Source organism: Mustela lutreola, chromosome 2, assembly GCF_030435805.1.
Source record: "Mustela lutreola isolate mMusLut2 chromosome 2, mMusLut2.pri, whole genome shotgun sequence".
Classification (NCBI taxonomy): domain Eukaryota; kingdom Metazoa; phylum Chordata; class Mammalia; order Carnivora; family Mustelidae; genus Mustela; species Mustela lutreola.
In genome coordinates this window covers 18,072,698-18,086,717 of record NC_081291.1, presented here as the reverse complement: position 1 = coordinate 18,086,717, position 14,020 = coordinate 18,072,698, and the positions used below count along the sequence as shown (strand labels likewise).

The following is a 14,020-nucleotide window of genomic DNA, read 5'->3' as shown; positions in this document are numbered from 1 at the left end:
TCAAGAATGGATCCTGTACTTTGTCAGATGCTTTTTCAGCAACTATTGAGAGTATTATATGGTTCTTGTTCTTTCTTTTATTAATGTATTGTATCACATTGATGTTGATTTGCAGATGTTAAACCAACATTGCAGCCCTGGAATAAAATCCCACTTGGTTGTGGTGAATAATCCTTTTAATATACTGTTGGATCCTATTGGCTAGTATTTTGGTGGGGATTTTCGCTTCTGTGTTCATCAAGGATATTAGTCTGTAATTCTCTTTTTTGATGGGGTCTTTGGTTTTGGGATCAAAGTAATGCTGGCCTCATAAAATGAGTTTGGAAGTTTTCCTTCCATTTCTATTTTTTGGAACAGTTTCAGGAGAATAGGTGTTAATTCTTCTTTAAATGTTTGGTAGAATTCCCCTGGGAAGCATCTGGCTCTGGGCTCTTGTTTGTTGGGAGATTTTTGATGACTGCTTCTATCTCCTTACTGGTTATGGGTCTGTTCAGATTTTCTGTTTCTTCCTGGTTCAGTTTTGGTTGTTTATACATCTCTAGGAATGCATCCATTTCTTCCAGATTGTCAAATTTGCTGGCATATAGTTGATCATAATATGTTCTTATAATTACTTGTATTTTTTTGGTGTTGGTTGTGATCCTCTCCTCTTTCATTCATGATTCTATTTATTTGGGTCCTTTCTCTTTTCTTTTTGATAAGTCTGGCCAGGGGGGTTTATCAGTCTTACTAATTCTTTCAAAGAACCAGCTCCTAGTTTCATTGATTTGTTCTACTGTTTTTGTGGTTTCTATTTCATTGATTTCTTCTCTGATCTTTATTATTTCTCTTCTCCCGCTGGGTTTAGGCTTTATTTGCTGTTCTTTCTCCAGCTCCTTTAGGTGTAGGGTTAGTTTGTGTAGCCTGTGAGACAGGCTTGTATTGCTATTATTGCCTTTGCTGTGTCCCATAGATTTCAAACATTGTGTTCAAAAGATTTCATTTTTATGTAATCTCTATATGCAGTGTGGGGCTTGAACCACAACCCTGAGATCAAGAGCCGTATGCTCTTCTGACTGAGCCAGCCAGGTGTCCCATCTCTACCCATTTTTAATTGCCTTTTTTTTTCCCTTGATGGCAGAAAAATATATGCCAAAACATGTATTTAAGGTTGTTCAGCTTTTAGAATTATATTATTTGTGGAAAGGTTAATTTTGTACAGAGTTGTCTCTAGATCTAGATCACCATCCTAGAATTTCTTTTCATTTCTCTTACATGTTAATTGTACTATTACTTGGATATTATGATCTTCCTGTGATGATGTGTTCATTTATCATTTTCTTGCTGTCTGAATTGAAAGTTAATTTTCAGCAAAAGTATTTAAAAAATAAACTTTTTAGATTTATTGCATGTTTGAATTTCCCATTTTGGTCCTCACTTGGTAGATGGCTTGGGTATAAAACTAGGTTCAAAGTAATTTCTCTACATTTAGAGGCATCTTTCCATTGCTTTCCAATGTCTAGTGTTACTATTAGAAATCATAAGCCAATCTATTTCTTATAATTTGGTAGGTACTGTTTGGGGAATTTTCTTTATGTTTTTCTCTTTTTTCCCCTCACATCCTGGTCTCCCTGCTCTTTCCATTATCCCCGTCTCCCCCATCCTCCCCCTTTGTTTGTTTTGATACTTTTTATGTATCTTTCTGTATGTAAAACAATATATATGTGAAATTTAAAGAATAAAAATAATAAAAAAATAAAGAATAAAAAGATAACCATGAATCTACCAGCCACCTTACAAAATTGGACTTTCCTAAGCCCCTGTGTGTCCCTACCCTATTGAGTTTTCTTCCTCTCAGAGTATCACTGATGTGATGTTTGTGCCTTTCCTTGTGCTTATTTTTTTAAAGATTTATTTATTTATTTTGTAGGGAGAGATAGAGTATGCGCAGGAGGGCATTGGGAGAGGGAGAGGGCATCTTAAACAGACTCCATGCTGAGAATGGAGGCCCATGTAGGGCTCAAGTTCACAGCCCTGAGATCATGACCTGAGCTGAAATCAGGAGTCTGATGATTAACCAGTTGCGCCACCCAGGCAACCCTTGTGTTATTTTTAATAGTTCGAGTATAAATGTATGATTTTTTTTAAGCACCGTGTTACTGAAATTTACCCATGTCTGTGTGTATATCTATAGTAAATTCATTTTCAGTGCTGTATTTATTTCATTAGTATAGTAATTTAATCCATTCTCTGTTGATGTATCTTTGGGTTGTTACAGATCCTTCTTATGAATAATGCTGCTTTGACATTTTTATAAAAGGATGTAAGAGTTTATCAGAGATAATTAGAAGTGGAAGGCCTGGGTCTAAGGATTTGTACAAATTCTACCTTATAAACAACATACTGTTGTCTACAATGAGTATATCAATTTATACCAGTGTATGAGAGGTCCAGTTGCTGCTCATTCTTCTTCCTAACTCTTGGTATTGTCTTTTTTATTTTAGCAGTTCTGTTACTGAAATATCTATTTATTGGATCTCAGTGTAGTTTTAATTTACCTTTCCTTGTGATTAGTTAAAGTAAGCACTTTTTCATATGTTTATGGATAGTGTTGGTTATTTGGATAGTCTCCTGTAAGAGGTGACTTTTTTTTTTCTTTTCAGATTTTATCTGTTAGAGAGAGAGAGAGAGGGTGAAAGCAGGGGGAAGGGCAAGGGAGAGGGTGAGAGAGTCTCAAGTGGACTCCACGCTGATCCCAGAGTCCACAAATGGGGCTTGATCTTATGATCCCTAGATCACAGCCTGAGCTGAAATCAAGAGTTGGATGCTCAACTGACTGAGCACCCAGGCACCCCTGCCTTTTCTTTTTTTTTCATTTGTAGGATTTCTTTATATAATTTTATATATGAGTTGTTTTTGTGTATTGCAAGTATCTTCTTCAACCCATGGGTTGCCTTTCATTCTTTTAATGGGATATTTGGATGAACACAAATTTTCTTACCTTCAATGTAGTCTAATTAATAATTTTAGTTAATAATTTTTAATACCTTATGGTTAGTGATTTGTGTGACCTGTTTAGGAAATCTTGACTACTCCCACGGTCATGAAGATATTTTCCCTATTATCTTCTAGAGGCTTCATTGTTTTATTTTTCACATTTAGGCCTATTATCTACCTGTAATTAATTTTTGTGCATTGTGTGGGATAGAACTCAAGAATATGTCTTCCCCTATAACTAGATATCCAGTTGACCCAGCAGCATTTATTGAAAAAAACAGTTCTTTACCTACTGCCCTGCAAGTGTCACATTTGTGATAAATTAATGATGTATAGTGGTTCTACTTTGAAACTGTTCACTTGTATTGGCCTCTTTCTTGGTGGTTGTGCCAGTACCTTAATGTCTTCAATTTAATATTTATAAATATTAGTTGAAACATAGGAAGTTGTCATATTTGTAGGTTATCACTTTTTGGCAATTTCATATGGTTTAATCCAGCAGTGCGTTTTGATATCTAGCAGCTTAAGGTCTTCTGAGTTCTCTAAGACTGTCTTAGGTGTTTTCATTTTTGTACAGAATTTAGAATCAATTTTTCAGTTTGAATTAAAAAGAGAAAATCTCCTGCAATTTTGCTTGTAAAGTTTCAATCTGTAGATCAGTTTGGGGATAATTGACATCTTTGAAATATTGAGTCTTCTAGTCCGTAGTACATGATCATGATATATCCTCCATTTATTTAATATTTAATTTCTCTCAATTTGTTGTTTTCTGTGTAGTAGGATATCTTTTTTAATTTTAATTTTTTAGTTTTAAAAAGATTTTATTCATTTGAGAGAGAAAGAAAGATCAGAAGCGGGTGGGAAAGATAGAGGAAGAAGCAGACTCCCCACTAAGCAGGGAGCCTAATGTGGGGCTCAGATGATCTCAGCCTGAGGCAGCTGCTTAACTGAGCCACCCAGGCACCCTCGGGATATCTTTTATTAAAGTTACTCTTAGAAGTTTTGAAGAAAATGACACTGTATGTGATATTTTTTTTTTTAAGATTTTATTTATTTATTTGAGAGAGAGATAGGGAGAGAGAGCATGAGTGAGGGGAAGGGCAGAGAGAGAAGCAGACTCCCCGTGGAGCTGGGAGGCCGATGTGGGACTCAATCTCGAGACTCCGGGATCATGACCTGAGCCGAAGGCAGTCGTCCAACCAACTGAGCCACCCAGGCATCCCTGTATGTGATATTTTTAAAAAATCTTCCAATTGTTTTTGCTAGCATGTGGAAATATAGTTGTGTTTTAATAATTTGCCTGGAGTTCAACAACCTTGCTAATTCGTTTACTACTTTTAAAAAAAAGATTTATTTATTTATTTATTTATTTGACAGAGAGAGAGAGAGAGAGAGAGAGAGAGAGAGAGGTACCATAAGTAGGCTGAGAGGCAGGCAGAGAGAGGGGGAGTCCTGAAGTGGGACTTGATCCTGAGACCCTGAGATCATGACCTGAGCTGAAGGCAGAGGCTTAACATACTGAGCCACCCAGGCGCCCCTCATGTACTAATTTTAATAGTTTATTTCCTCTGTGTATAGTTGTTTCCTGCAATGAGTGTTGTTACTATTTCTTTATGATCCTTGTGTTCTTAATTTTTTTTCTTGACTCATTGCACAATACTGGCTAGTAGCAGCAATAACAGGCATTCGTAATTCTGCCCTATCTCAAGAGAATTTTGTTTGTGGCAGGTTTTGTTTTGTTTTGTAGGTAACCTTTGTCAGATAAAGGATCCTCCCATCCTATTTTGTTAGGATGCCCCCCCCCCAACCACCCAGGCCTTTTTGATTCTATTGAGATGAGCTTTTAGTTTCCCTACTTAATCTGTTAATGTAGTGAATACATTGATAGATTGTTCTAAGACGTTATTAGCCAGCCCAGTTCAAGATGTATCTTTTCTGCATTGCTTGATTTGATTTGCTAATGTTTATTGTAGGATTTTTTTCACTTAAGTTAGGAGTCAGGAGATTATGGCTCAAGGTCAAATTCAGCCTACAGTCTATTTTTGTATAATTTATGAGCCAGGGGGCGCCTGGGTGGCTCAGTTGATTAAGCCTGTATCTTCGGCTCAGGTTGTGATGTCAGGATCCTTGAGGTCAAGCCACGAATTGAGCTCCTCCTCAGCCGGGAGTCTCCTTATCCCTGTCCCTTTGCTCCTCCCCCCTGCTTGTGTTCTCTCTGTCTCTCTGTCTCTCTCTCTAACGGATAAATAAACCTTTAAAAAATTTTTTTGAACTAAGAATGTCTTCCACATTTTAAAATAATTGACAGAAAAGGAGAAAAACTTTTCATGGCAGGTGACGTACACTATTGAAATTTCAGTGTCTATAAATAAAGTTTATTGTAACCCAGACACACTCATTCATTTGTGTGTTGTCTGTGGGAGCTTTCTTACTATAATGGCAGGGTTGAGTCCAGGAAGTTTTTGCTTTGCACCGTAGTTCAGGACCGTAAAAATGGCCATGCAGGCAAAGCAAAGTTAATAATCAGTTGGAAAAATTAGGATTGTTTTGTGATCTTTAAAAACTTTAAAAGATCTCTTAGGGTAAAGTTAATATTTAGGACACTGTAATTCAAAACATTAAAAACATGGAGAATTGAAATGTTTTATTTGTTTCGAAAAAACCTACAAGGAATAATTTGAACAGTATCAGGCTTCTTCTTACCATATAACTTATGATGTGGAGTGGGCATCTTTTCTGTATCTTTTCTACTCCTTTCTAAGTTTAGATCAGCTTCCAACATTTTATCCTTTGTGTTTTCATTGCCACAGAGTATCTTCAGAGTTCTTCTTCTTTTTTTTTTTTAAGATTTTTTTTTTTTTAAATTTGACAGAGAGAGATCAGAAGTAAGCAGAGAGGCAGGCAGAGAGAGAGAGGGAGGAGGAAGCAGGCTCCCTGCCGAGGGAAGAGCCTGATGTGGGACTCGATCCCAGGACCCTGAGATCATGACCTGAGCCAAAGGCAGAGGCTTAACCCACTGAGCCACCCGGATGCTCCGTCAGAGTTCTAATGTGCGACTTCTTGCCAGCATCACCTCCTCTAAGGCATTTTCATTTTTTTCACCAAACCATTGTCCTCATTTGTGGAGATAAGCTTACCCTCACAGTTCCTCTGGCAGCATATCCAGACACTCTGTTGAATGGTGGTAGTGTCAGCATTCCCCCAGTGAGCTATTTTTTCTGTGACTACATTTACGTTTGATTTGAATTTCACTTTGAATTACTACTTTTTGATTCTTTGTTGCACATTCATTTTTGTAGGCCAGTTCTTTCAATTATTCATTTTTGTTTTTTGTAAAATACCACATGGGTTTATCATTGGGAGATGCGGAGGCAACACCACCATTTATGCAGGAACTGAGTAACAGATGCCGGGTGACCAGTCACCAACAGGCTTTGAAGAAGTGATGTGAAGGGCACCTGGGTTAAGCGTCTGACTCTTGATCTTGGTCATGATCTCAGGGTTGTGAGATTGAGCCCCGCCTAGGGGGCTCCTCTCTCAGCGGGGAGTCTGCTTGGAATTGTCTCTCTGCCTCTCCCATCCCCCTCCCTCTCCTCTAAAATAAATAAACAAAATCTTAAAAAGAAAAAGAAAAGAAGTGATGTGATAGGTAATTGATCTCCATGTGCACCTGTTAATTTATATAGTGAAGAGCTAACAGCAAATTTTGTACTTCATGCGATTACTCGTGGTTAATATACCATGGTGACTGAAACTTGAACCATGTTATTGGTGAGTGGTGTTATTTAACTAAATCATGGTAACTGAAATTTGTGCATGTTAGAACCACGTAAAGCAAGGACTGCCTATATTTGTGACAAAGTGTATGGACCACAGAATTTAAATGGTTTACTCTCTGTCTCTGTACAGAAAATGTTTGCTGACCCCTGAAATAAGTTTGTAAGTTTATATTGGCTTATAATTTTCCATTATTGGGTTCTTCTTGTCTGGTTTTGTAGCAGGTACATATTATCAATAATCATATAAACAATACCAAATATGTAAAACACATACAATGTTCCACGCCCTATTTTCTATATTAACAGATTCAGAAAGTAGTTAATACTGTTACCCCAACTAACATTTGAGGAGACTGAAGCAAAAAGGTGAAGAAACTTGCTCAGGGTCACATAGATACTAAGTGGTAGAAATCAATTTTGAAACTCTGACCGTCTGGCTGGAATGTGGGCCTCTAATCAGTGCATTATATTTGTTAACCTCATAAAATGATTTGATGAGAATTCTTCTATTTTCTAGAGTTTGTGTTAGATTGGAGTTACCTGCACCTTGAATATTGGTTAGAACTCCTATATAATCTGGGGGGTGGGGATGTAAGACTTAAAAATAATTGTTTCAAGGGCGCCTGTGTGGCTCAGTGGGTTAAGCCACTGCCTTCAGCTCAGGTCATGATCTCAGGGGCTTGGGATCAAGTCCCGCATTGGGCTCTCTGCTCAGCAGGGAGCCTGCTTCCCTCTATCTCTCTGCCTGCCTCTCCGTCTACTTGTGATCTCTCTCTGTCAAATAAATAAATAAAATCTTAAAAAAAAATAATTGTTTCAATTCTTTAATTGATTTGGGACTATTTAGGTTTTCTGTTTATTATAAAATTTTGGATCAGTTATTGTAATATATTCTCTTTTAGAAACTGGTCATTTTTTTTAGTTTTTTTTTTTTTTTTTTAAAGTAATCTTTCACGCACTGTGGGGCTCAAACTCAAAATCCCAAGATCAAGAGTCCTATGCTCCACCGACTGAGGCAGCCGGGCACCACCGACTGAGGCAGCCGGGCACCCTGGAATTGGTCTTTTTCATCTGATTTTTTATATTTGTTGGCATAGCTGTTGATAATCTTTTTTTCCTCTGCCATATTTGTAGCATTATTCTTTTCCTTCCTAAAATTGTTCATTTATGCCCTCTTTTCTTTTTTGGTCAGTCAAAGGTTTGTTGACTTTATTACTCCTCAAAGAGGACTTTTGCTTTGTTGATCTTCTCTTTTCTTTCTTGGCGCCTTTTTTTGGCTCAAGATTTTATTTCCTTTCTTTGGTTTTCTTCAGATTTATTTTTACCTAACTCTTTAAGATGGGTCTTAAGACTGACTAACTTATATCCTTCTTTTTCTAATAAAAGCACTTAAGGCTGGAGACTTCCTCAAATTCTCTCTTTAAGTATATTCCACAAGCTTTGCTATGTAGTATTTTTGCTATTATTCAGTTCTGAGTGTTTTTTCATTTCTATTTTGATGAGTTATTTGCCATGTGTTTTAAAATTTCCCAGTAAATTTTTGAAAAATTCAGGTTTTTGTTTCTAGCTTACTTAATGATGTTTCCTAAATGCATATTGTATAATAATGGTTTTTTAAATAAAGTTTTTATTTAAGTTCCAGTTAGTTAACACAGTGTGATATTTGTTTCAGGTGTGCAGTAGAATGATTTAACACTTACACGCAACACCTGGTGCTTATCACAACAGGTGTACTCCTTCATCCCCATCACCTATCTCACCCATCCCTCCACTCAGCTCCTCTCTGGTAACCACCAGTTTGTTCTCTTAAAATAATAATTTTTAAAATTTGAGATTTGTCTTATGTCCTAGCATACATTTATTTTACAAATGAAATGTCCTGTGTGTGCCAAAAAAGTGTCTTTTCCAGTGTACTCTGTAGTTCCAATAGCTGAAACTTGTATATTGAGTTGTTCAGACATTTTATGTCCTTACTGATTTTTGTCTACACGATGTGTCAGTTACTGAGGGAGGTGTATTGCAGTATCCCCCTATGAAGGAGGACCCATCTGTTTCTCCTCATTAATGGTAGTTTAATTATGTTTGTGTTTAATTTTTAGTGAAGTATAGTTGATACACAATGTCACATTAGTTTTGGCTGTACAACTAGTGATTGGACCAGTTTTTACGTTAGGCTGTGCTCACCACAAGTGTAGTTACCATCTGTCCCCATACGGTGCTGTTACAACATTATTGACTATAGTCCCTGTGCTCCTGTATTCCCTTTTATTCCCATGACTTAACTCGTATCATATCTGGAAGCCTGTATTCCAGCCTGGAAGCATGGAAACCCACCCCCCCTTCCCTTTCACCCATTTTGCCCATTTACCAGTATTAAATATTAATCTTGTATATTCCTAACAGAGTCTCTCTATCCCTTCTATCGCCCTCCACTGGCAAGCATGAGTTTGTTCTCTGAATTTATAGGTCTCTTTCCGCATTTTTGTTGTTGTTGTTGTTTTGTTTTTGGATTCCACATAAAAGTGAAGTCATATGGTATTTGTCTTTCTCTATCTGACTTAATTCACTTAACCTAATGCCCTCTAGGTCCATCCATGTTGTTGCAGATGGCAAGAGCTCATCCTTTTTCATGGCTGAGTAATACGAAATTTTGTGTGTGTGCGTGCATGTGTATATGTGTACGTATCACATCATCTTCATCCGTTCAGCTGTTGTTTGCCTCTTGGAATGCTTCCATATCTTGGCTGTTAGAAATAATGCTGCAGTAAACATAGGGATGTATATGCCTTTTTGAATTAGTATTTTTGTTTTGGATGAAATGTTATGTTTTTAAAATAGCCATGTTGCTAGGTTCACACAAGGTTAGTATTTAATATTGGTAAATGAAAAAATACTGGTAAGTCATAGCAGATTGAACTTGTCACTTTATTTCTAATGGATTTTTTGCTTAGAGTCTCTCTCTCTCTCTCTCTCTCACACACACACACACACACTGACCCCCAACTGCTACGAGTGTTAGCAAGGGCCATAGCATATAGGAGCCACCTCTCCTAGGGATGTCTGGGATTACATCCCTTCCCTTCACGTGGCTCTCAGCCAGTGACTGCCTGATGAGGGTTACAAAAACCTGGCTCCCTTACCTCATGGTGGGATTGGCTCTGTGGTGTGATAGTGCTTTATAGCTTCCCAGACAGGAGACGTAGGCTAACCTTTAGCTGAAACCATAGTTTTGCTGCTCTTCCCTCCCTTACAGATTCCTCCTGAAGGCACTTGTATAGAACCCCTGTCAGGCTCTACTTCTAAAAAACTCTATCTAATAACCACCCACCTTCTCAAAAAGGGAGAATTTGATCTCTTTCTAGTGTTAAGTGTTATAAATTCTGTCTTATGTTTAATTTCAATGAACTTTGTCTTCAAGTAGGTTGTTGATTAATTGAGTAGCTCTCAATTGTGGGTGCCCTTCAGAATCAACACTTAAGGGGCGCCTGGGTGGCTCAGTGGGTTAAGCTGATGCCTTCAGCTCAGGTCATGATCTCAGGGTCCTGGGATCGAGTCCCGCATCGGGCTCTCTGCTCAGCAGGGAGCCTGCTTCCCTCTCTCTCTCTGCCTGCCTCTCTGTCTACTTGTGATCTCTCTCTGTCAAATAAATAAGTAAAATCTTAAAAAAAAAAAAATCAAAAATTAAAAACTGAAATTGTTCCCCTCAGTCCCTGAATGATTCTGATCCTGTGGCATTTCACTTTGACTCAGATCTTTACTTCTGTTTCAGGTAAAATGTTAAAAATGATGCTAATTATTAACGTGAAAGATTCCTTTGGTTTTTACTTTGCTTGTTCAGTTTTCACTTAGTGTTACTATTTTTACTTCTAGGCTTTTTTTTTTTTTTTACCCCCTTCCCTCATTTGAAAGCATCCATAAGGCACTTTTATGTTAAAGGCAAGTAAATAAAGGTAGTAATAAAGGTAGTAAATAACTACCACCACTAAGGTCTTTATACAAAATGCCTGCTAACTACTGCTGTAGAGTTTGTGCTTTCTTCTGTCCTGCTCAGAAGAGCAGGGCTGCTCTACCCCAATGCTGATCTGTGCCCAGGACCCACAGTGAAAGAGCCAGAAGGGTCCTTCAACTAGGCAGGTGTCAAATCCAGCAAGAGAAGGCTGTGTCATGATACGGAACAGAGCACACTCAGTAGGATGAATGCGCAGCTGAGATCCACCCAGGTGTCACTACTGTACTAGATGCCCAGGATAAAAGGTGGAAAAGATGTGTCCCTGCCATCTAGGAACTCCCAAGTCCAGTGGGATTCTGGAGGAGACACACATTATATGTGTCTGTGATAAATAATTGCAGAATTAATCAGCACAGATCCTCATTCTCCTCTTAATTCAGTCTTTCATTTTCCTTTATGTTCACTGACATCTTAATAAAATAGAGCACGCTCTGGCTCTGAGCTTAAGAGAGACACTTCACTTGGCTCGATGGAGAGATTTTTTTTTTCTTAAACAGTTCTCAAGAGCTGGGTGCTGATGAAGTGTGAATACTTTTTCTCTTCACCCAATTTCCCCAACACTAGGTAATACTAAAATTACACAGTATATTTACTACTTGACAAACATATGTGAGCTGGTACGATGGAGATTTCACATTTTAATAACTACAAAATATGTTTTATACAGTGATGCTAACATGACGGTGGTAGCTTATCTCTTCAACAAAATGCTGTTTGTTTCGGCCATATTGCATCATGTTGTTGTGCTTTTCTAGAAGCAGAGGGCTATTTTTATTGCCTGCCTAATAATGATAAGATGACCAGCATGGAGAGCTGGCTTGTATGCTTACTCCTTGTTGGCTTTCTTTTCATGATTGCGGACAACTTGATTGCTCTGGCATAAAGCTATGTTTGGAAAGAAGAAGAGGGGCGCCTGGGTGGCTCAGTGGGTTAAGCCGCTGCCTTCGGCTCAGGTCATGATCTCAGGGTCCTGGGATCGAGTCACGCGTCGGGCTCTCTGCTCAGCAGGGAGCCTGCTTCCCTATCTCTCTCTCTCTCTCTCTCTCTGGCTGCCTCTCCGTCTACTTGTGATTTCTCTCTGTCAAATTAATAAATAAAAGCTTTAAAAAAAAAATAAAAAAAAAAAGAAGAAGAAATGAGGTGAATATGCTAGTTAATGGTGACCCTTCAGCCTTGAATATATTTATTCTTTTTCTAGTTCTGAAGAATTTTTTGTAGTTTTAGCATCTCTGATTAATTTCAAATTAGACCTACTTGTTTTTTGTTGGCTTTTGGTTGGTTGGTTGGTTGGTTGGTTTTTAAAGCAGGCTCCATGCCCCATGTGGAGCCCACTGCAGGGCTTGACCTCATGACCCTGGGATCTAGACCTGAGCTGAGATCAAGAGTCGATGCTTAACCCACTGAGCCACTCAGGCGCCCCAGACCTACTTTTTTTTTTTTTTTTTTTTAAGATTTAAAAAAATTTGTTGGTGAGAGAGAGACCTAGCACGTGTGCACAAGCAGGGGGAGTGGCAGGCAGAGGGAGAAGCAAGGAGCCCAACTTGGGACTTGATCTTAGGACTCTGGGATCACAACCTGAGGTGAAGGCAGACAGCCTATGGAGCCACAAAGGTGTTCCTACTTTTAATTAACTTTGGTCATACCATCTTAGAATTCTGTTCAGCTAGCCCCTTTGTTTTGTTGTTTTTTGTTGTTTTAGCCATCTTATATAAAGTAATTGACCAAGAGAAGATACACACATTGCTTAGACATGGTCCTTCCCCTTTGGGATCTAGCAGTTATGGGAGCCACTGGTACCTACAACTAACTACAGTACAGATTATACTGTACTGTTATTGTAGAAATACAGGTGAGCTGTTAGTTCTCAATGGTACCGGGAGAACAGATCTCAGAATGGAATCACAGAAAAGGTGATGGTTGATTATAGTTGATTTCAAGACTCTTGACAAGTGAGGAAGGAGTGAAGAGGATTTGTAGTGTGGAGAGCAGTGTGAGCAAGGCCGTGTGGTAATAATGTCAGTGATAGGCTCCTAAGATGGCAGCTGGTCCTGTGTTCACTAAAGTACAGGGAGAGCCTCCAGGGCAAACTGCTGATGGCTGTGGTAGGTCCTAGGTCTGGGTTCTATAGGATTATGTGACCTGGATATCACCCAAAGGAGTTTGGAGTGTTTTTTCCTAATAGGGATTGGGGTCCTTTTAAATCGGCTCAGATTTTTTCCCCCTGATCTTCAGGACTCCTCCCAATTGCTGTACTTTAAGAAGAAAAAGTAAGGCAAAAAAGAAAAATAGATTTGGAAGTATGGTGATGTCATTGTGTCAGATAAAACAGAAACTATAAAAATCCAAGATTTTGTCATCCTGCTTGTGATTCTGGTGTTTGCTGGGTCTCCCCTTAGCCTGATCCTCAGTCTAGCTTTATTTATAAATGACTTGTTTCTTCTGGTTCCTTTTTTTTGTTAACTATTAAAGTGAGGGAATTGGAATCTAGATTATTTGAACTGGTGTTTTTATAAAAGCCTTTAGAGATCTTCAGTGTTTAGAAATAATTTTTTGGGTAGGTGTAGGGAAACTCTGAATGTGTTTGGTTCTTAATTAGACTGAGGAAGGATAAGTGGGATGAATAGTAACTTTTTTTTTTTAAAGATTTATTTATTTGTTGGAGAGAGGAGAGAGAGAGAGCAGGAACATGGGGGGAGTGGCAGGCAGAGGGAGAAACAGACTCCATGCTGGGCAAGGAGCCTGATGTGGGACTCGATCCCAGGGCCCTGAGATCATGATCTGAGCTGAAGGCAGATGCTTAATTGAGCCACCCAGGTGTCCCTGAATGGTAACATTTTTAAAAAACCTATTTTTTTTCCCCACAATTTGGGGGCAATAGGTATTGAGAATCATCCTAAGATTGACTTTTTTTTTTAAATTGAAATAAAATTGAAGAGTCGCTCTTAAGGATGGTTAGAGCAGAAACTTAAGTGCTGTGTCATTGTCGCCTCTTGGCTTGGCGCACATTACCAGACTTCAGCAGACATCATGCTGAGTGGATCACATGGCTAACAGTGGGAGGTATCTGGTGTAGATGATTCTTCTTGGAGAAATAGGTTTAAATTCACTGGGACAGAAATGTGGCAGGCAGGTGCCTGTTTAGAGGTCCAAAATGCATTTGATCAGGACTGAACACAGACTGCCTGCATAGTTCCTGTAAGTGCGCAAGCTAGGCATTGGGACTTGGGCTACAAGGTTTTATGTATGTGAATATGTG

At 38.6% G+C, this 14,020-nt stretch overlaps 1 protein-coding gene across 15 annotated transcripts in view; it reads left to right on the top strand.

Moving 5' to 3' along the window:
• MAP4 (microtubule associated protein 4) overlaps positions 1-14,020 on the top strand; it is a 193,445-nt gene that overhangs the window by 49,839 nt on the left and 129,586 nt on the right. The window contains exon 1 of one of the 15 annotated variants that reach the window (XM_059160758.1): positions 13,861-13,959. The exons of the other annotated variants lie outside the window; for them this stretch is intronic. The gene's annotated coding sequence lies outside the window, so the exon portion shown is untranslated. Of the gene's footprint in view, positions 1-13,860; positions 13,960-14,020 lie in introns of those variants that run through there. 15 annotated transcript variants of the gene reach the window in all.